The 22,323-nt window shown below is 40.3% G+C and overlaps 1 protein-coding gene across 1 annotated transcript in view; it reads left to right on the forward strand.

Annotated features, from left to right (window-relative positions):
- The first annotated feature begins 20,469 nt into the window (after positions 1–20,469).
- mbpb (myelin basic protein b) overlaps positions 20,470–22,323 on the forward strand; it is a 61,567-nt gene continuing 59,713 nt past the window's right edge. The window contains exon 1 of the mRNA XM_039805415.1: positions 20,470–20,730. The gene's annotated coding sequence lies outside the window, so the exon portion shown is untranslated. The remainder of the gene's footprint in view (positions 20,731–22,323) is intronic.

Genomic DNA, 22,323 nt, shown 5'->3' on the forward strand with positions numbered 1-22,323 from the left:
GGAGGATGGGAGTGATATGCTGCCAGGGCTTGGTGTGGGTTAGAACCCTGGCAGCAGAGTTCTGGACATACTGGAGTCTGCTAAGGGCCTTGGTGGGCAGTCCAGACAGGACACCGTTGCAGTAGTCCAGACAGGAGGTGATGAGCTACATGTTTTTTTTTTTTAAAACACCATATTTTTGTTGTAGCCTACTGCACATTGCTGCAGCTCCTCTTTTCACCCCTGTGTGTTGAGCTCTCGGTTTTAGCTAGAGTTAGAGTTGGCTGGAGGGAATGAGCAGATCCGAGACTGTTTGAGGAAGCAGATGGCCGGGCAGAGGTGGAGTGAATTTCCCGGGAGATCAACTGTAGATAGAGGAAACGAAGGAAGATGGCAAAAAACAGGCAAAAAAAATCACTGAACAGGTAACTAACTCTCAAGAAGCTTAAGCTGATACGCAGGTAAAACATACTGGTATAGCTAACGATCTGGCAGGGAATGGTTGTCAGGTCACAGCTTAAATGGTAAAGAGGTGATGTTCAGGACCGGGTGTTCAGATAGCTGATGAGATGCAGGTGTGGGTAGTTGAGGGCTCTCCCGCCTTGCTTCGTCGCCAGGCAACCAGACAGGGTGCGTTCAGGAAACTCAGGTAAAAACAGACTCCAAGGCAGAATTCAGGAATCTCTGGCAGAAAACAGACTCAAGAGGCTGGGTTCATGACATTTTGAGGGGTATAGGTTCCATAGACCTCCATTCATTCTGCACATTCATGAGCGCCCCCATATGGAACCAGAGTGGAACCACAACCAGTTCAGAAGCCGGAAGATACCCGAGAGTGGAAGTTCTCCCCTTATTAGACATTCTCTGGCAGTACCTAGGTCAGGACTACTAGCCAGTCAGAAGCAGAGTATGAGGGCGTGCCATGCTAGCAGCTAGGCGAGCATTATAACGTGTGTTACAAAGTGACGCACATTTGTCACGGAAGTAAAGGCTGGACTACAATAGAGCTGTTGGGAGCAGTTTGTGAACAGTGTTTTCTATTGGAGATGGTAAGTCCCTTTGGGGTGGACTTTGAGATTTTTCACTTTGTAAACCTATTACATGCACAAAAAAAGATATATAACACAATAATGGAAGGGGAAAAAGCCAAAAAGCATAATATGAGCACTTTAAATGACCAATCAATTATGATAATGCTTATGTACACTGCTGTCAGTGGTGAAAGAAGAACCTTTACTTAACTAAAAAAGTTACTTAACTACAGTGTACAAACTCTGTTACGAGCAAAGATCCTGCATCCAAAATGATATTCAAATAAAAGTACATCAAAATATACTAAAGTCAAAGTACTCGTTATGCAGAATGGCCAATTTCACAATTATGTATATTATATTACAGGATTCCAAATAACGATGCATTCACTTAAATGTTGCAGCTGGTAAAGGTTAAAAGTACAATATTTGCATTCAAAATGAAGTGCCGCAGAAGTCTAAAGTAGCATAACATGGATGTACTTAAGTAAAGTACAAATACCTGAAAGTTGTACTTAAGTACAGTACTTGAGTAAATGTGCTCAGTTACTTTCCACCACTGCTGTCTAGTAGCAGTGGACTTAAGTTTGCAAATATACCTTAATCTCCTGCAACATGAAACTTGAAGGTAGTTTTCTTTCTAGAGATCAGGCCATGCAGTGAAAGTGTGTGCACTCAAACGCTTGCATTGCCTGATCTGCTAATAAGCTCAAAGACACTGCACAATATCAGATTTCATTTGTTTTAACTTTGGCTCCATCTTGGGGCTCATTGCTGTGGTGTTTGATTTCCAAGTAATGATTAAACAGTACAACAGGATGTTAGCTGTGACACCTTTATTCTTCAACCTGCAAGCATAAACAAGTTGTGAATACAACCTTGACATAGTCTCACCTTTTAAGTTGATATGGTGAACTTGTTAGCAAACTGTTGTGTTTTTATAAATCCAGCAGTTACGGAGAAACATAATTCATTTGAAGTCGTGTTTTGGACCACCTGGTGAATAAAATTCCAGTCTTCACTCTGTTTTAGCTCAGTCTTTGGTCTCTACCAACTCCAGAGGGAAATCGCTGGCTCTTTAGCTCCTAAATGCTCCACTATGTTCACTAGCTAGTCATTAACTAGTCTCACACAAGGGGGTTAGCCTGCCTCCACAGAGCGTAGCTCCTATGGAGCTATTTTGTTGCTATCAAGCCATCACCCGTCGTTAGCATCCCATTGACTGCCATTCATTTTGGCGTCATTTTGACAGCGAATAACATTTTGACAGCGAATAACTTTACATCTGAAGCGTTTAAAGACTTTATTTGTCCATTGTTTATTTCTAAAGAAACGCGACAATGTATAAAAGGATTGTCTCTCACGTTATGGCTCCGTAGCACACATTTTTGTAAAAATAAAACCACGCAACTTACTGTCGCGTAGTAGAGGAATTACCGTATAGTACAGGAGAAGCTCGCAGGCAGTTTCGACTTACATTAGCTGTTTAAGTTTAATTACCAATGTTAACTAGCATTTTAGTTAGCAATAATTAGCCTGTGCCTATGTTATCTCCTTACATGTACCTATCCTCTCCGTCTCTGATTGAGATTTCTCTTGGCACAGCTACCAGAAGACTTCCAACTTTCAGACAGGTTGCTCACGTCACATCTACGTCGTCTCTCTCAGTTGGAGGCTGCACAGTAACGCTCAGCCATCACCGGAAAAGTGCTTCTAATATCCTTCACTGGTCTCCATCCAGAGCAACGGGATCTGTTGGTCCATTTATTTAACTGTCTATGGTCTCACATTGCCAGACCTAGGAGGAGGGTCTGGCTAATCCACACAGCATTCCGGTATAGGAGGAAAACGTTCTTAGAGCAGCCTGCTGCAGCTTGAAACAACGCTATGAGAGCTGAAGCTCACTAAAGCCGAGGGGAAGCTGCAGATTCAGGTGATAATTCTGATTCATCACTACGAGAGACCCCTGTCACATTGTTAATTCAAAAATGTAAATTGATTCTTTTTTTTATGTCACAGAAAATTGCTTTTATACCATCAAATATAGTGATGTTAATGCAGGGTTACTAATGTATTGCAAATGATTGCATTTAAGAGCTTAAAGCAAACGGTGATGTACCACCTGTGGATGTCAAACACACTTCCTTAATTTTTCGTTTTGTTTCATGCCTTCAACTCCAGACTGAGGAACAGTTTTTACCCCACAGCCATACAGGAACTGAACTCTACCTCATAACACTGACAGATTGTTCTCGCAGCAGTGCTGGTTGCATTTCCTTGTGGACGGTGATTACTTTCATGTCAGAAGGTACGCTCCTTTTCGCTGTCCATCATTTGCCTTTCTACTGCTCTACTGACATCCTTTGTGTTGGTTTGGGTCCCATCAGACTCGAAAATGAAACGGGTGCAGGTTCACCAAGCTCTGCCAGTAGCGTTGGCAACAGAGATGAGAGCTGTAGGTGAAGACAGGCCCGCACTGAATAATACAGTGTTCTTTTTGCCCCTGTTGGACTTTAAGAGCACACTGGTACAGCTCGGTGCCTCCCAGCACAACAGTACTGACACGAGGCAGAGTGGAGAGTGGAGAGCACACACATCACACCAGCCATCCATCCACATTTGAGCATGATTAGATTGAATGTAACCTCCAAATGGTCAGCGCAATTGTTATTCAAAGGTCAGACACAAAACAACAAATACAAAATAAATAGATAAAAGGTTATTCTTCAGTAATATGACGGAACATTTTGTGTATACTATTGACTTTTTGTACATCCTAGTTTGTTATACATACTTTTTTTTTTTTTTACTGTCTTTGTAACTGCTATAATTCCAGTTTTTACCCCACAGCCATACAGGAACTGAACTCTACCTCATAACACTGACAGATTGTGAACCATCTGTACAAAAAGCTACGTAAAGTTATGCACTGTAATTCGTAAGCATCCCACGTATTTTTGTTGTATCCCCACAGTGACTGCCGTTGTATAAGAGCGCTGTTGACTGTGTAGGGAGGAGGTCGGGTTAGATGGATGGGTCGTCAAGCCTGAGAGCGGAGTTCGCTTCCCAGGGAAATCAAAAGACTTTCAGCCAGGAAATGCCTGTTCCTTGGGAGCGTTTTAATCCAATCCACTTTTTCCTAAACTTAACTATTCGTTTTGGTGACTAAATTTAACTGTCGTCGCCGCATGACGCTGACTTTTTGTCGCCTAAACTTAACTGTAATGTCTGCCCTAACGAATGGCAGCTCGCGGTGCCCTGTACCCGGCTAAAAGTCACCTTTTATAGGGTAAACTGAACTACCAGCTGCCACTGATACAGCAACATCTCAAGGAGCTCTGTACCCAGCATCATGTGACCAGCTGGTGTTTTTTTTGTAAGATATCATACGTATCGTTGTGCATACATTTACTTACGATATCATACGAACCCGTTAATAAGAATGCGTTGCTATTTCATATTTCTGCTTGTGTTCTACAGGAGAGCATCTCTTAAGCATCTAACGTTACTTCTACTATTCCATTCCTTTTCTCTTTGATGGGTTCACTGCTATTTGTTGGTACAAAAACCCAATTTCACTTAACTGTCACCTAGGAGGAATAGTTCCACATTTTGGAAATTACACTAACAGTAATCGCTTTATTGTAGATAGGATATTGATATGACTCTCATATCTGTACACTAAATGTGAGGCTTTAGCCAGTAGCTTAGCTTAGCATGAAGACAGGTAGCCTGGCTCTTTCCCACCGAACGAGTATCTGCCTACCAGCCCCGCTAAATCTTCCTAAATAATATGTTGTATCTCAATCGTAAAAGTGAAAATTTGCTGTTTATTGGTGGTTTATGTGCCAGCAAGAAAGCGACTATCCCAAAACGTCAAATTTGTACTTCAAAGAGGTCTTCCTTTGATTTTGTATTGGACATCCACAATATTAAGGAGGCTTACAGAAGTAAAAATTAAGGGTGAGACTATTTGCACCCCTGGTACAATAAGCAGTGTATGCTATTCGTACCCTGGTGCAATTAGAAGTGCTATTCGTACCCTGGTGCAATTAGAAATGAATGCTATTCGTACCCCGCCGGTGCACACAGCAATGTGTTCTATTAATACCCCGTCTGGTACAAATATCAATTTATGCTATTTGCACCCCTGTGCATTTACAGTACCTTGGCATATATTTACACACAGTTATCCATACTACGGTACTCATGTATTACACCTTTTTGGAATATAGCGTTCGCGGGCCCTGACTTGCGCAATTGCATGCAAATTTACAAAATCAAGATCGCCTCACAGGGGAATCAAACTCCTAACTCCCTGACAAAGGCAAGCATTCTAACCACTCACCTAGCAGTTCTTACAGGATATTGAACAACTGCTTACCACTTGCTTTCTTCAAGCCTCGGTTGCTAGGTAACCATACTGTATACAAAAAATGTATACTAACTAGCATTGTAATTAGAAAAGCTGTTTTCACAAGCTAAGCAGGACTTCCCCTGTGCCCCTTTAAAATGATATCATATGTCAAATATTATAATGTGTCCAACCAAATCGTAACTTTGTCTCATTGCAAAGAGTTTGAAAAGAAGATAAAACAGTTCCACTAGCATATTAACACCCAGCAGCAGCCTTTACAGTAGCCTGCTAATTTCTTTGGTTGCATTTCTAAGGATATTTTATGGGTACCCTATCCACTAGATGGGGCTATTTTATATTGAAGACATGCATTTAAGACTTTTTGAAATCCAGCTGTGATGGGTATTGTTTGCTTAATATGTATTTGAGTGTTCAGGCCCAGCTGCTGTCTTTGCCACTGATTCCAGAGTTTTGGTGAGTCATCATCAGTGGAAATAATGAGAACACTGTACCAACCAATTTGATTTAGCAAAGTCACACAGGTTAATCTCTCTGGTTTCAAATCACAATGGCATAAACAGCTGTCACCAACATTTGGGGATGCATAATAACATTGGGAATATGCCCATGTTGTCAGTGCTGCACAAACTTGTGCTGCAAATGTAGTATTAGGCTTGTTTTGCTGCACATCAGAGCCAGCAGCAAGGTAGTTACGATGGGCCCCACTGCACACTTTTACGACGGGCCCAAGTGAACACTAGTTACTAGTTATAAAACACACACACACACACACACACACACACACACACACACACACACACACCATTAAGCATCCGGCTTGCAGATGTGCTCAGTCAGTCTTGACAGATTTTGCATACTACCATACTACCATATATCGTATCATCTCGTCACCTGATCAAATAAACTTGACATTGGACAACATCAACATACATATTATGAAACAATCATCATTGCATATCTGACAAAAATACCAAAGAAAATAAGAAATTATTCAATTCAGGGATGCAAAATTGTCTTCTTTCAGCAAAAATCGCCATTTTGAATCCAGAACAGGTCGTTTTGATTCGTGTCGATACGATCCGTTTATTGTTTTTTTAAGTACCCTGAACTAATGTCACCTTCACATTTGTAGCAGTGATTACATTAATTCTAGGATAAGCTAAAATTAGTCTATATCCATTAAGTTCCACTTCCGGGATTTCTCCGTGCCGCCGAAAATTCGTCCGGATGCCCATTACCTTCCTCTGTTCTTTTTGATGGAATTTCAATCTCCGGTTGATTAATTAGGACTATGGTTAACTGCTCCTCAGATCTCTGCAGGGTAAATCTGTCCAATCTGAGTTTTTTGTTGCACGACTAAAACAACTTTTAAACACACACATGTTCCACCAAAACAAGTTCCTTCCCAAGGCTATTTAGCAGCAGCACCGCTGGTTCGTGCGGCGCATAGCTCCACCCATGACGATTGTGATTGGTTTAAAGAAATGCCAATAAACCAGAGCACGTTTTTCTCCCACCTGGAATGCTGTGTGGACTAGTCAGACCCTCCTCAGCAGCGCTGTGGAGGAAGGTCTGGCAAAACCAAGACTACACTAAAATCAACTGTTAATCCACATTTTAAATCTGATATTTAAAAACTATCCCGGGGCATCTTTGTCACATTTTTCCCCATCATGAATTTGCACCCCTGCATTTATTTGAATCCTTTTTTTTTTAAAGTGCCCATATTATGAAAAAAACACTTTTTCTAGTATTTGGGGTGTTCTTTTGTGTCTCTGTTGCTTCCACACACATACAAACTTTGAAAAAAATCCATCCATGCTGTTTTGAGTGAGATACGGTTTCTGAATGTGTCCTGCCTTCAGTCTCCTAGTGAGCTGTTCAAAATCGGCTCGGACTGTGACGTAACAATCCGAAATGAGCTGGCTAACCGCAACCGTTAGCTCGTAGCGTTAGCATTAGCATGCTAACGCTAATGCTAACACTAGCATGGTACCTCGTTCTCAATAGCAAAGCACTGCTACAACACACACAAGTTCACCATAATCTACAAAAGAACTACTTACATGTGCGCCCTCATTTAGAAGTCTCCCAGCTAATCCTGCCTTGTAACTGACCAAAGTTGGAGAAACAGGCTTTCTTTTACTGTCTCTAGAGTTAGCTAGCTGACATGCTCTACATCTGAGCTACTGAGCATGTGCGAGTGCAATCAAAGATAGTACAGAAGAAGAAGAAGAAAAGAGGTCTCACTCTGTAGCTAAAACAGAAACCAGGTGAAAAGAGGATCTACAGCAGCGAGAGAGAGCTGTGCAGTACAACAAAAATATGGTGTTTTTTGAAAATTAAACCATGTAAACCTATTCTGGTACAACCTTAAAATACAATTATGAACCTGAAAATGAGTATAATATGGGCGCTTTAAATAGTTTATGTATTTTTAGTTTTTGTAGTTTATGTAGAATAATCATATCCTTTTTTGTAGATTGCTTCTGACTATTTTTCAATAAGAAAAACTAAAACCATGACGGAGATGTGTTTGTCATATTCATATATGGCAAAAGGCACCATTTTTTATTTAATGTGAGTTCTTTCAAAACAGGCATATTTCCGAGGTGGCAATCTGAATCACTTGCAAGTCACTCTCACACTCTGCCCAACACATTGTTGGAGGGCCTGCTCTGTCCATGGGCCCCTCCCCACCCCACGGGCCCCAGTGCAACCACACTGCCTGCACTATCTATATTTAAGCCCTTGATCAGAGCAGCACTTTGTGTGGGTTTCCTTCAGCACAGGATGCTACTTTATGAATTACAAATGCTGTCTCTGTTTCGCGAATATCTTCAAACTAAATCGGGCAGGCTTTATTGCATATTTTCTATCACAAAGATAAAGCTGCTCAGTATTGAGCATTAGTTTAGTTCTTTGTCAGATAAAGTCCAGAATGAAAAGGCTGTTAACGTTTATTCACATAAATCTCAAAGTAATAAAGTCTTTTTATTACTTCAATTTGTCAGCATAATCCGCTGAGGCAACAGAGAAAGTGGTCCCACCACAACTTCAGGCAAACCTTGAATTAAAGTGTGTGTGTGTGTGTGTGTGTGTGTGTGTGTGTGTGTGTGTGTGTGTGTGTGTGTGTGTGTGTGTGTGTGTGTGTGTGTGTGTGTGTGTGTGTGTGTGTGTGTGTGTCAACCTTAGGCTATTATTCTTTTTGGCCTTTCAACCGGCTTGTGAAAGTAACACATCAAGAGGAACCAAAATCAATTTTCTCCAGAAAAGATAAATTGTGAATTTTGGGGTGAAATTTGTTGCTATTAAGGGCATCATCACTTTTATATCCAAAGAATACCACCATAGCTCTCAGCCTAACCAGTCAAACTCTGTATGAGATGAGAGTCTTCGTGTAAATGATTTGTATTTATTGCTATATGCTATATGCCTGGCAGTGGCCGTGGCTTTGCTCTGTGTGTGAGATGTTATCTGAGCTTTTTCCCCCTTTTAGGTGATTAAACCTAAAAGGTAAAACCAGGTGATGTTTATTATCCAGCAGGTTCCTAAGAGGTCATTAGCCAAATGTATAGAGATAAGGTGCAACTGCTCATACAATGTCCCAAAGTGCCCTTTGGGTGGAAGCACTTTATTTTTAAACCATATTCTCAGTAACCCTGAACATTTAGAATGAATTTATGCCAAGCATTAGTATAACGAGAGACGTCTCATCTCATCTAAAAGTACTGAAATACTTGCATGAATACAGAGGTCACTGCCTCAATTACTTTGCTAATTTTACGCTTCCTGTCCCTGCTTCACGCTTGGCCTGTCTCGCCACTCCTTGTGTGTTACCTCCAGTCTCTTTTCTACAGAAACATCTTAGCCATTTATCAGTATAATAACATATTTTATATTTTTTATAATTGTTTTGTACTGTAACCTTGTTTTGTATTTAAAAAATGTCCTTGATTCTCTTACATACAAACCACAATTTATTTCTATCCATTACCTATTGGCAGTAATAGAGCTGAATGTATATAATATCACTATTAGGACAGAGGAGGAGAGACCAGGAGCACCAGTTGCTTATAAGGTCTAACTTAACATAGTTCTAACATAACGTAGGCTAGTTCTAGCTTATTATATTCTAACATAACATAAGCTAGTTCTAACTTAACATATTCTAACATAATGCTGGTTAGTTCTAACTTAACGTAGGCTAGTTCTAACTTAACGTATTCTAACATAACGCTGGCTAGTCCTACCTTATCGTAGGCTAGTTCTAACTTAATGTAGTTCTAACATATAGACTAGTTCTAACTTTACATAGTTCTAACATAACGTAGGCTAGTTCTAACCTAACGTATTCTAACATAACGTAGGCTTGTTCTAACTTAATACATTCTAACATAACGTAGGCTAGTTCTAACTTAATGTAGTTCTAACATATAGGCTAGTTCTAACTTAATGTATTCTAACATAACGTAGGCTAGTTCTAACCTAACGTATTCTAACATAACGTAGGCTTGTTCTAACTTAATACATTCTAACATAACGTAGGCTAGTTCTAACTTAATGTAGTTCTAACATATAGGCTAGTTCTAACTTAATGTATTCTAACATAACGTAGGCTAGTTCTAACCTAACGTATTCTAACATAACGTAGGCTAGTTCTAACTTAATGTATTATAACATAACGTATAATAGTTCTAAGTTAATGTAGTTCTAACACAATATAGGGTAGTTCTAACTTTACGTAGTTCTAACATAACGTAGGTTAGTTTTAACTTGACGTATTCTAACATAATGTAGGCTATTTCTAACTTAATGTATTATAACATAATGTAGGCTAGTTCTAACTTAAAGTGATGGTTCGGAGTAATTTACCCTAGGGTCCTTTGCACCATGACCTCGAGCCAAACACCCCCCCAGAAGCTTTTTTCACCTGGGTCTAACACTGGGCGAGTTAGCGTAGAGTAGCGTTAGCCGCTGAGTAGCTTAGCGCGGGGCTAATGGACCCACGTTTGTATCTCTTAAATGACCCCACTAATAATGCCTGAAATGATACCAAAGGTCTACACTAGTATATATAGGTTATGCACTCATAAAACGATGGATTGGAAAGTTTGTAAGTACACCAGAAGTTTATGAACACTTGCCTGCTCTCTTCTACTAGCTGCTGCTGCTGCTGCTACCTGCAGTTAGACAAGTGCTTAGGGCCGTCTATAAATTACTACACCGAAAAGAGATACAACAAAAATATGTATTAATTTAATGATTAAATAAGGTAATGTCTCCAAACTTACCTCAATTATTACTTGTCTCCTGCTAGTTATATTACAGCACTTACTTTAAAATTAAGTTAAATTAAAAAATATTTTTGTTGCATCTCTTTTCGGTGTTGTAATTTGTAGATGTCCCTAAGCACTCGTCTCACAGCAGCAACAACAACAGCAGAGAGCAGAAGCCAGCAGGCAAGTGTTATTTACATAAACTTCTGGTGTACTTACAAACTTTCCAATCCATGATTTTATGGGTGCATAACCTATATATACTAGTGTAGACCTTTGGTATCATTTCGGGCATTATTAGTGGGGTCATTTAAGAGATACAAACATGGGTCCATTAGCCGGCCGTAACTATTCAGCTGACTAGCACCTACAACTAACCAATGTTAGACCCAAGATAAAGTTTCTGGGGGTGTTTGGCCTCGAGGTATGGTGCAAAGGCAGGCTGAATAATTCTCCGAACCATCACTTTAAGGTATTCTAACATAACGTATAATAGTTCTAAGTTAACGTAGTTCTAACTTAACGTAGGCTAGTTCTAACTTAACGTAGTTCTAACATAACGTAGGCTAGTCCTACCTTAACGTAGGTTAGTTCTAACTTAATGTAGTTCTAACATATAGACTAGTTCTAACTTTACATAGTTCTAACATAACGTAGGTTAGTTCTAACTTAATGTAGTTCTAATATATAGGCTAGTTCTAACTTAATGTATTCTAACATAACGTAGGCTAGTTCTAACTTAATGTAGTTCTAACATATAGGATAGTTCTAACTTAACGTATTCTAACATAACGTAGGCTACTTCTAACCTAACGTATTCTAACATAACGTAGGCTAGTTCTAACTTAAAGCGCCCATATTATGCTCATTTTCAGGTTCATAACTGTATTTTAAGGTTTTACCAGAATAGGTTTACATGATTTAATTTTCAAAAAACACCATATTTTAGTTGTACTGCACAGCTCTCTCTCACTGCTGCAGATCCTCTTTCCACCTGGTTTCTGTTTTAGCTACAGAGTGAGACCTCTTTTCATCTTCTTCTTCACTACTATCTTTGATTGCACTCGCACATGCTCAGTAGCTCAGATGTAGAGCATGTCAGCTAGCTAACTCTAGAGACAGTAAAAGAAAGCCTGTTTCTCCAACTTCGGTCAGTTACAAGGCAGGATTAGCTGAGAGACTTCTAAATGAGGGTGCACATGTAAGTATTTCTTTTGGAGATTATGGTGAACTTGTGTGTGTTGTAGCAGTGCTTTGCTATTGAGAACGACGTAGCATGCTAGCGTTAGCTAAAATAACATAATATACCTCCGATGATTAAAAGCTAATAATGTTAGCATGATGTCTAACATTATGCTACTGAGTGAATTGAGTGATTAGCTTATGTAATCAATCATTTAGTTCTAAACTGTGTTTATGCAGATATAAATGTGACAAGATCATACATGATGGGATTGGCAGTTATTTTTTTGGAGTGGTTAAATGGTTAATTGATTGAACAGTGTTGGATAGATGTTTCCTAGCAACCGATTTACACTAGTCTTTACTAGCTATGACATTTCTTAGGTTTACATGAAGCAATAAGGCAGGACTAAGGAAGGACTTTATACTCACTTGTAATAAAATCATTTTTCATTTGGTCTCAATGCATCATATTGGCAATGTGTCATAAAATCTTAGCAGGTTATTCTGACCCAGCTATCATTTACAGATCCAAAACCAGATTACTTCAACACACAGTTAACATGTAACATTACAAACAGCCATGCCAGGAATATTTCATATGTTTCACTCTATATTTGTCAGTTTGAGAATTCACATTACCCGACAGAACTGTAATTGCTAAACAACACTGAAACATTTATGAAGGTAATGGGGTTCAGTTAATCAAGACACATTTGAAGCATTTTTTGCTTAATGAAAAGTAACAGTTTGCTTACTTGTTTAGATGCTAGTTATATATATACATATACGGAGTTAATAGAGTTAACAGAGTTAACAAAAGTGAGCTTTGTCAAATGTTGTTAACATCACCCAGTAAGATCTTTACTTCCTGACATCTTTGTGCCCATTTGTGGTTCAAACCAAAAAGTAGAATGAGATGGTAAACTGGCTGGATCTTCAAAACACATCTAAATGAAAGGTTTAGTTAAGGATGAGAGGAAATCCATCTTACTGCTGTATGCATGAGGACTTTCAATCAGGCTAATTACATACAGGACAAATACAGATGAGAATAAGACACCTGGATTTATTTCCAGCATGTAATCAAGCAAAACATCCGCAGATACATAAAAACATGAAATCATGAGGATGTGTCTGTTTCAGGCCCTTTAAATCACCATCTGTCCTTATCGGCAACAAACTGTAATTTTTGTGGAGTTGTGTTTTCAATCAAAAACTGAGGATATGATTTCTAGCTTTGAGTACAAGAAATAATGCAGCGTACATCTTGCTAAGCAATAAACACACGTTCACGTACATTTTCCTCAACACACATAGACTACAAACAACTCCCCCTTCCCCTGAGTTACTGTGATGGCTAAATAATGCTGTTTTTGGCCCATTACCTCAACTGAGGCTTGGCTATTTCCATGACAACGAGTTACTGTATCTTGGTCGATATCAGTCCAGACTCAAAGCTAATGGGTTATTATTACGTATATGACTAACGTAATTTTCTCTGACTTGGCCTGATCTCCCTGGATTCTGCCAGCAACCCCCCCAACCCCCACCCCCACCCCAACCCCCCCACCACCCACCCGCTGTTCAACTCTCTCATGCAGTCACAAACCCTATCAGTAGCTCTGAGTCAGGATGGATTGAACACAGTCCTCCTGGATACATTATTAAAGGCCATTTGATTTCTCTGGTCATCACTGCATCATCGTACAAGAGCATCACATCTGGTCATCTTTTATTTAACAGGAGAGCTATCGGCTCTCAATATGTGAGAAACTATGACTCCAATGTTAGCATATTAAACATTAGACATGCTAAACATTAGCAGGATTGTATTGTAACTGAGAGCCTGTCAAAATACTGATGTTAGAGAGAGAAAAGATGAAACAGTGCTTTCATTAAAATAATTGGACTCCAATAATAATGCATGTGGTTCGGGGGTCGTAAACAAAAAAAAGCCTAAAATTGGTATCTGGCATATTTTAAGGCCAATATTCCATCATAATGCACTGATCTTAATTATTGCGTATTTTAATTAGTCTACCTACCTAAGTTTGCCTACCAGCCCTTTGCGTCAGGCCCATAGACTGTAAATATGGTTGGGCTAGACAATTCAATTCAATTTTATTTATAGTGTCAAATCATAACAGGAGTTATCTCAGGACCCTTTACAGATAGAGTAGGTATAGGCCACACTCTATAATTTCCAAGGACCCAACAATTCCAGTGATTCCCCCAAGAGCATGCATAAATACGTAAGTGCGACAGTGGCAAGGAAAAACTCCCTTTTAGGAAGAAACCTCGGACAGACCCAGGCTCTTGGTAGGCGGTGTCTGATGGTGCCAGTTGGGAGTGTGATGAACAGTGGCAAATAATAGTCACAATAAAGATAATGACTAGAAGTAGTAGTTGTAATAGTTCATGGTGTCGCAGAGCACTGCAGGGGGTAACAGGGCGTGGCAGGCTGTTAGCCGGACATAGCAAGTCAAAGCTGGGCATTGCAGAGCGTAGCAGGGTGTAATAGGGCACAGCAGGGCGTAGAGCAGGGCCACGGCGACAGCCGCCACCATGATTTAGGTGCCATCCTGATCCAAGGAAACATGCTGGGAGGAAAAAGAACATAAGGACTCCGGGGAATAAGCTCCCCGGAGCTAGGTTAGTAACAAGCATTTCTGGGACATGGATACACACAGATGGAAAGAGAGAGGAGAGAGAAGCTCAGTGTGTCAAAGGAGGTACCCCGGTAGTCTAGAACTATAATCGCATAACTAAGAGCTGCAGGGAAGGAGAGATAGGGAGGCTGCGTTCCTTGATTGTGGCTACACACCCTCCCCCGCCGGTAGGCTAACGCTGCGACTCCTTACTGCCTAAGTATATGTAAGCTTTCTATGGGGAGAAGCAGAGATAGGGTGGGGGTGCGCCATGACTGTGGCTACACACCCCACCCCCGCCGGTCTAGGCGAATGCTGCAACTCCTCATACCCTAAATATACATAAGCTTTCTATGAAGAGAAGCAGAGATAGGGAGGGGGTGCGTCATGACTGTGGCTACACACGCTCCCCGCCGGTATAGCGTGCCTTAGCAGTGATATGATCACAACATACCACAGCCTGCTGTGAGAACTATTGCTTAAGGAGAATTAGGCTTTATGCATTTTAGCCCACACAGTCTGAAAATAGCTATTAAAACCATGCCTATTCCTGACTGATCAACACTTTTGTAATTAAGAATCATAACATTTTTTTAATTGTATTACTGCAGAAAGTTCCATGACATCATATTTTATATTTAAAAGAAGATTTTGGGCACCTGACATTAATTAGCATATTGGTCAATGCAGGGGCGATTCTAGGATCAGACCTTTAGAGGGGCTCAGCCCCTAATGAGAATGTGACACTGAGATGAAATTTAGGGAGGGTCTAAAATCGCCCATGGGTCAATGGCAAAAAACAAAACAGCTTTCCAGGACATTTTAAACTCTAAAATAACAGTGTGAGGATGATGCATAGCCTGCCATGAAAACCCAGACATATCCCCGATGAAGTCTAGACACTGGTGGTGGTGGTGAAAGGAGACGAAGACCAGAACGAAGGAGTCGAAGGGAGCTGTCAGCCTGAAGAAAGCCGAGAGTGCCGTGGGTGAGGAGGTTGGTAATTTCTTTGGAGTTGGTAATTTCTTGCCTGAAATGACAACTGACAGCCGTGGAGGAGAGAACAGATTTAAAACATGGATGTCATGCTGTGATTGGCTTGTGAAATACAAGGCCGAATCTGATTGGTTTGACTGAAAAATTGACTCTCTCGAAAACAGCTGATCAGTTTAGGAGAGAAGTGATAAAGTTATTGAAGTCTCCCTTAATGAATTTACGCTGAGCTACATTTGTTGTAGAGCTATTAAATAAAAATGTGCAGCTTGTGTTGTTGTGTGCATCCCCTGTACATATAATTATTAAAATGCAATAATTGGCTAATGGCTGCATTTTTCCAAATTTATCATAAAAGGAGATATTATTTTTGGTGTACACGGATTAAGTAAAAATGAATAATGAAAAACATTGTATTTTGAAGGGGAATTTAGGTCACCTGGCGTTTCATTTCTAAAGGGCTGGTCTCAGTTGGACTTTGTTGAACAGTTATATATGTTACCCTATTGTTTATTTCCTTTGTTTATGTATGCACCATCCACCAAGGCAAATTCCTTGTGTTACTTGGCAATACATTCTTTTCTGATTCTGACTTCACGTTCAAATTCATGAAAGTTTTAGCAGTTTGCATTGGTGCTCTATGAGGATAAAAGTTGCTGAGTGGATAAAAGTAACAAGTAGGCTATTCTTTTATCAGTAAACAGCACCAGAAAATGGCATCTGAACACTTATTAGCCTATTCCTATACTAAAAATGTCTGCAGCGAATGCCAACCACCTCTCCCTTAACAACTGTGCTCTTGAGCAAGGCACTGCCACCATCATGCAGCCAGAGGTGGAAAGAGAACAACAATATTCTACAAAACGCCCCGGCCGTATTTTAAATAACAAAAAGACAAACCTAAACAAATAATTATATAAAAAAAAAAAATTTTATATTAAGTTGATATATTTTTAAATATTTCACTACTTACATATTATAATACAACGAGTAATTAAAAAGTCCACTACCTACCTAAAGAAAGGAACAGGAAGAAAGGGAAAAAAAGAAAGCTGCAACGGAAAATAAATTATTAAAAACTTCCAGGCAAGTTAATATTTTTTGGTGGCTTCGCATTCAGAACATTAGTTGTAATTACTGTTATTTCTTTATTTTCACATTATAGGAAATGTGATGTAGATATGGATTGGGAGCCAGCTACATCTGCACCAGTGAGCAAGTGGCCACATGGATTGGAGCAGCAGGACAGTTCATCAGGTGAGGAGCTTCCTTTCCACAGAACAGCAGGAGACCAAGAGGTAGAGGACAAGGTAGTGGAAAAGGGGAGGCGTAGAGCAGCAGGACAGTTCATCAGGTGAGGAGCCTCATCTTCCAACTCCCCAGAACAGCAGGAGACAAAGAGGTAGAGGACGAGAAAGGGGGAGGCTGCAGTCAAGCCAGATCAACCAGCCCATCTGAAGAGAGGTGGAATGATGTTGACGTTCCAGACATCACACCACCACAGCCCACCTTCAGACCCAGAAATGTCCCAGGACCCCAGCTCATACGTACTGCTACGTACACAGCCCTCCAGTTGTTTCAACTATTTTTTACCAACTCTGTTTTGAAGACAATACTTCAAAACACCAACAACTGTGGATCAACACACCATTCAACACCCTCTATCCCGTGGATTGATCTGACATTGCAGGACATGTTTGCATTCATGTCTTTAGTTGTTTACATGGGTGTAGTCAAATGCTTTTCTTTCACTGATTACTGGCGTGGGGGTCATCTTTATAGCTTGCCGTTCGAGACGGTGTAATGACTGGTAAAAAGTTCCTCAGGATCTCCCAGTCCCTTCACCTCAGCAGCTCTGTGGGGATGCTGCTAATGATGAAAGGAGAGGCACAGGAGCCTACGACCGCCTGGGTAAGATAAGGCAGCTCTCAGCGAGGAGATGAGGGACTCCTGTAGAAGAAACTATCACCCTGGCCAGGAAATCGCCATTGATGAGCCGAATGGTTGCTTCAAAAGCCCGCACTGGTCTGAAACAATACATGAAAAACAAGCCTGTTCGCTGGGGTTATAAACTCTTTGTTCTGGCAGACTCCAGGAACGGTTATACATGGGACTTTTTGTTTATGAGGGAAAGTGTCAGGGAAACAGTGGTAAGGGACTCAGTTAGTGAGGCAGTGATGGAGCTAATTGATGTACAGTTGCTGGGCACTGGCTATAAGGTCTTTGTGGACAATTTTTATACAAGTCCAATCCTGTTTCGCGGACCTCCTTCTTAAGAGGATCTGGGCACGCGGAACCATCCGCCAAACAGAATCGGATTCCCAAGGTCAAAGGTCAACATTCTGGTCTCAAAATCTCCCCGTGGCAGCACACGCTGGATCAGGAATGGCTCCTTGCTCTTTGTTCAGTGGCGAGACACAAGGGATGTTTTTCTGTGCTCAACTCTCCACAGGGCCCACGCGAGGACACAGTGCAGAGGAGGATCAAAGGTGCAGATGGGCAGTGGCAGCTGAAGGACGTCTCAGTTCCACCAGTGGTGAAGGACTACAACCGACGCATCTATATATTCAACTACATTTCATGTATGCTCTTGGAAGTGTTATTTGTGTGCTGTATACATTAATGTTTTTGTATATTGTCTGTTCATCTACTGTAGGTGCATGGGTGGAGTGGACCACCAGATGCCCTCATAGGGTATTACAAAGTCCTGCAAAAGACCCAACGGTGGTACAAGACTCTGTTTTACCACTTCATGGACATCGCAATTGTGAACGCCTTCCTCCTCCAGAAGGCCCTGCAATGGCAAAGGAGAGGTACCTCTGCATCAGAAGGCATTCGAGAGACGCTGCGTGGAGCTGGCAGAGGCGGGTCTCCTCCACAGCCACACCCGAACCACCTCCTGCTCCACGTGGAGCACACACAGGCCAGTGTATATCAGTGGGCACAGACTGCTGGTCGGGCATGCAGGCAGTGTCATGCACAACCCAGTGAAGTGCTCCACCGCGATATTCCTTTGTGTTTTGTCGCTGGCCGCTGTTATAATGGAGTAGACCTGTAATTGTAAAACTAGTACAGTGGCTGTTGAAAATGTGCTGCAGCACATACGGTCACAACCAAGATGCGGACCGGTGTGTCTGTGTGCCAGCAGAGAAGGAGAGATTGTGCTTTCATATATCATTAACTAATTTAACACATAGCACATGTCATTTCATACAGGTTTATTTAGTGGCTTGACGGTTAACAGTGAAGTATGGATTTGATTTGCTGGGTTCCTGCAATTTATAGATATGTGTATGTAAAAAGTTATATAATAGTACTCGCACTTTTCAGCATACACTTTTTATTTGTTACCATTTTACACACGTTCCTTTATGGGTCTTCAAATGTTTTGGCTTTGTCACTTGAATTTTTACAATGTCTGGCATGTTCCAATAACCTCTAAATATGTGATTTAGATAATATGTAAATAGTTTTATAGTAATGCTTTTTGCACTACTTTTCACCATAGCACTTATTTGAAATTTTTACCTAAAGGGTCTTTTGTGTCTTCAAACGTTTTGTCTTTGTTGCATGTAGCAGATAACCTGTACATACAAATTTAATATTTTATTTAGATATGTTAACAGTGTAAATATTTTGTTACCTTTTATACAGTACTTTTCCACCTTACCACTTTTTTGACTTTTTACACACAAATTAGAAAACTGCAATTGATTGTGTTTATGCTCTGACCTGTGTCAGAAATACTGATAGTGATTCTGGATATGAGAGAGGATAGCTCTTAATGTAACCTTTCAATAGAGCCTGAATGATACTGTAATGTCAAATGTTCATGGGTAGCAGTTTTTAGTCTAGGTATGTGACCATCATTACCAAGGGTCCTTTTTAGAGTCACTAAAATGTCCGTTTGTGAACGCCTAGACATATACCCTACAAAACGGTAAATATTCATTTTAGGATATGATAGAAATTTCAACTGGACTGTGTAAACTTAATGCTATAGCCCCATTGTTTTTAGACTAATAGGTCCCAGCAAAAGTCATCTACAGGCATTTTGCTATAAAAATAAGCAGACGGACATAAAAAAATATTTTCCAGTAACAAACTTCTATTACCAAAGCCAATAGCACTTACATTAATTAACTGTTGGGAAAGAAGCCTCAAGTGTTACCTTTCAAAAGAAACCATAAACATGCATGTAGAACAAATGGTTCAAGAACAGCTTCCAATTTACTATGGGTATGCCTTGGATAGGCGTTTTTGGCTAATTTTACAGGAGTGTTAAAGGGGTTAAGTAAAAGTACTATTACTTTGAGGAACTTTTACTTAAGTACTAGTAAAATTACCAGTATAAAACTCTACTCAAGTATAAGTAAAAAGTAGCTCATTTAAAATGTAAAAGTTACTTAGTTACGTTTTTAACAGCGGGGTAAATATATAGGCCTTCTTTTTTTATAATTATACTTATTTAATATCTTATTTTTACTTATTTAATTAAATCACAGTCTTTTGTGATATGATAAGGGCATAGGCCATATAGATTTGAGTTTGTTGACAGACATAAAACAACGTTAGAGAGCTTTTTAATTACTTTTTTTGACTCTGTAATGAGTGATTTAAAACGTGGCAATATATATTAACAAAACAAAACAAAACATACTTAAGTAAAACTACATATTTTAAAAACTACTATGAAGTCAAATTAGGCTATACAAAAAAAATGACAGCAATGCGAGTGTAATTCATTACTTTCCACCTCTGCATGCAGCTGCCAACGATGAACATAAAGCAGAGCTGTGCTATCCTGCAGGTGTGTGAGTCGTAGCCTACGTGAGATCTTATTTCAAAATCACGACTTTGTTTCGCGCGTGTATTTAACCCTCTCTACTATGAAGCACGAACTACTAAGCATGCACAGACGTGCACCAACGTGCTTTTTAGCCCATTTTTCTTGGCGGACTAAAAGCTTCATTCCGCCCCACCCCTTACAAACAACATCATCGCTGTACCTAAATCAGGAAGCACCGACACGTTTTCTTTTCTGTTATTTAAAACAATTTTTTTTTTACGGAGACACTTTGGTGATTACAGCAACGGTGAACCATACAGGGGAAAAGGCGTTATTGTTGTTGACGTCCACCGTCGACTAGCCTACTGTCGAAAGAAGACTGACAGTTGGTTACATCCAGTACAAGGCTCAGCTGTGGATGCATTTGACACAGACTAACCGGAGAAGGGTATGTGCACAGTCGACCTGGTACAATTTACAAAAACAAATAGCATAGCCTACAAGGCGAGAAAGCCGGTGTAAAGACAGTTACATTGCTACATTACTATGCCTTACTCATTTTTTTTTTGGACCGCAGGATACGCAGTGTAGGCTAACGATAGTAAACATGTTATCCACGTCGACTTGTTTACAATGCGTAACAGCCGTTTCAAAACCTGCAGGGAAAATATGCTCGGAATGTCAGTTTCTTACTCGTCCAAGTCTACCTAACTTGGTGTAACCGTACGTAGTAAATGTTGTTTAATAGGCATCACTGTCAGTGCTTTGTCATGTGCTTTGATATTGTGTCGTCGCCCCCCCCCCCACCACCACCACTACCACTACTACAACCGCCACCCTCCCTGTTGCCTTCTCACTCGATGAACCAATCACAGTTGACAGTTCACGCACTTTAACGCTTCGTTGCTTAGTGGCAATATAACACGCTTTGTTGAATAACACTCAAGGGCTGATGTTAATCATTACATGGTTGTCTTTAATTCGGCACCAATACCACACGCCAAGCAGGACTTTAACCCAATAAAAGTCAGAGTTTTGAAACCGCTCCACAACGTTTGCTTCCGGAAACACCGGTGTGTTTGGGTAGCAGTGTTCCATTGGACCAACAGTGAAACCAGTTATTTAGTTTAAACTTAATTAAATGCGCGTATTGATAAACGTATCATATGCGTGCCGAATTTATCACATTGTCATGGCAATTATTAAAAAGTATAATTCATGTTACAGGACGCTTGGCATTATGCACAAAACCTTAACTCTTCTTTAAATTGAGAGATTTTAAATGGAATTTTGCGCCTACACTTTTGGACTGTACTGTAAGAAGGGAACATGTCGGTGTCAGGGGTTTAAATATATATATATATATATATATATATATATATATATATATATATATATATATATATAAATTTGTCTTGGCCAGTGGATACACTGGTCGTTTTTAGAGCCGAAAAACATAAATTTGTAAAGCCTGGAGGAAATGAAATATGACATCACTCTGCATCCTAAGCTGGACTGTTCAGCAGCACGCTCCACTTGTTCCACTTGCTCGACTTTACATAAAAACAGTTAAGGCCTGTAACCAGGGGCGTCGGACTGGGGGTAAAACCGATACTGATTACCAGGGCCCAAGGGGAGAGAGGGCCCTTGAAAAGTCTGTAATATATTTTAATTTCCTAATTAAATTTCATAATGCATGTCAGATGAAATGTAAAGTTAGTGTATTGGCTGAATAACTTAGTTGATTGACTGACTAGATTTTGTATACAAAAAAAGACTATCTAAGGTCTCAACCACCCCTTGCTAATGCGCCAAATGGTTTAGTCCATCTGCACGCATTTTGTTTACGTTAGCTAGTTCAGTTAAGCGTCTGGTGGAGCGCGAACTTCTGCTGTAGAAATAGGCTCGTTCGAGATGAGCCAGATCTGCGCAGAATCGATCACCGGCGATCGGCGCCCAATGCATGCCGGTGTCAGTACCCGATCCGTTCCACCTGCACAATCCGTTCTGCGCATGTGCAAGATGACACGTATGCCATGAC

Source organism: Perca fluviatilis, chromosome 7, assembly GCF_010015445.1.
Source record: "Perca fluviatilis chromosome 7, GENO_Pfluv_1.0, whole genome shotgun sequence".
NCBI lineage: Eukaryota > Metazoa > Chordata > Actinopteri > Perciformes > Percidae > Perca > Perca fluviatilis.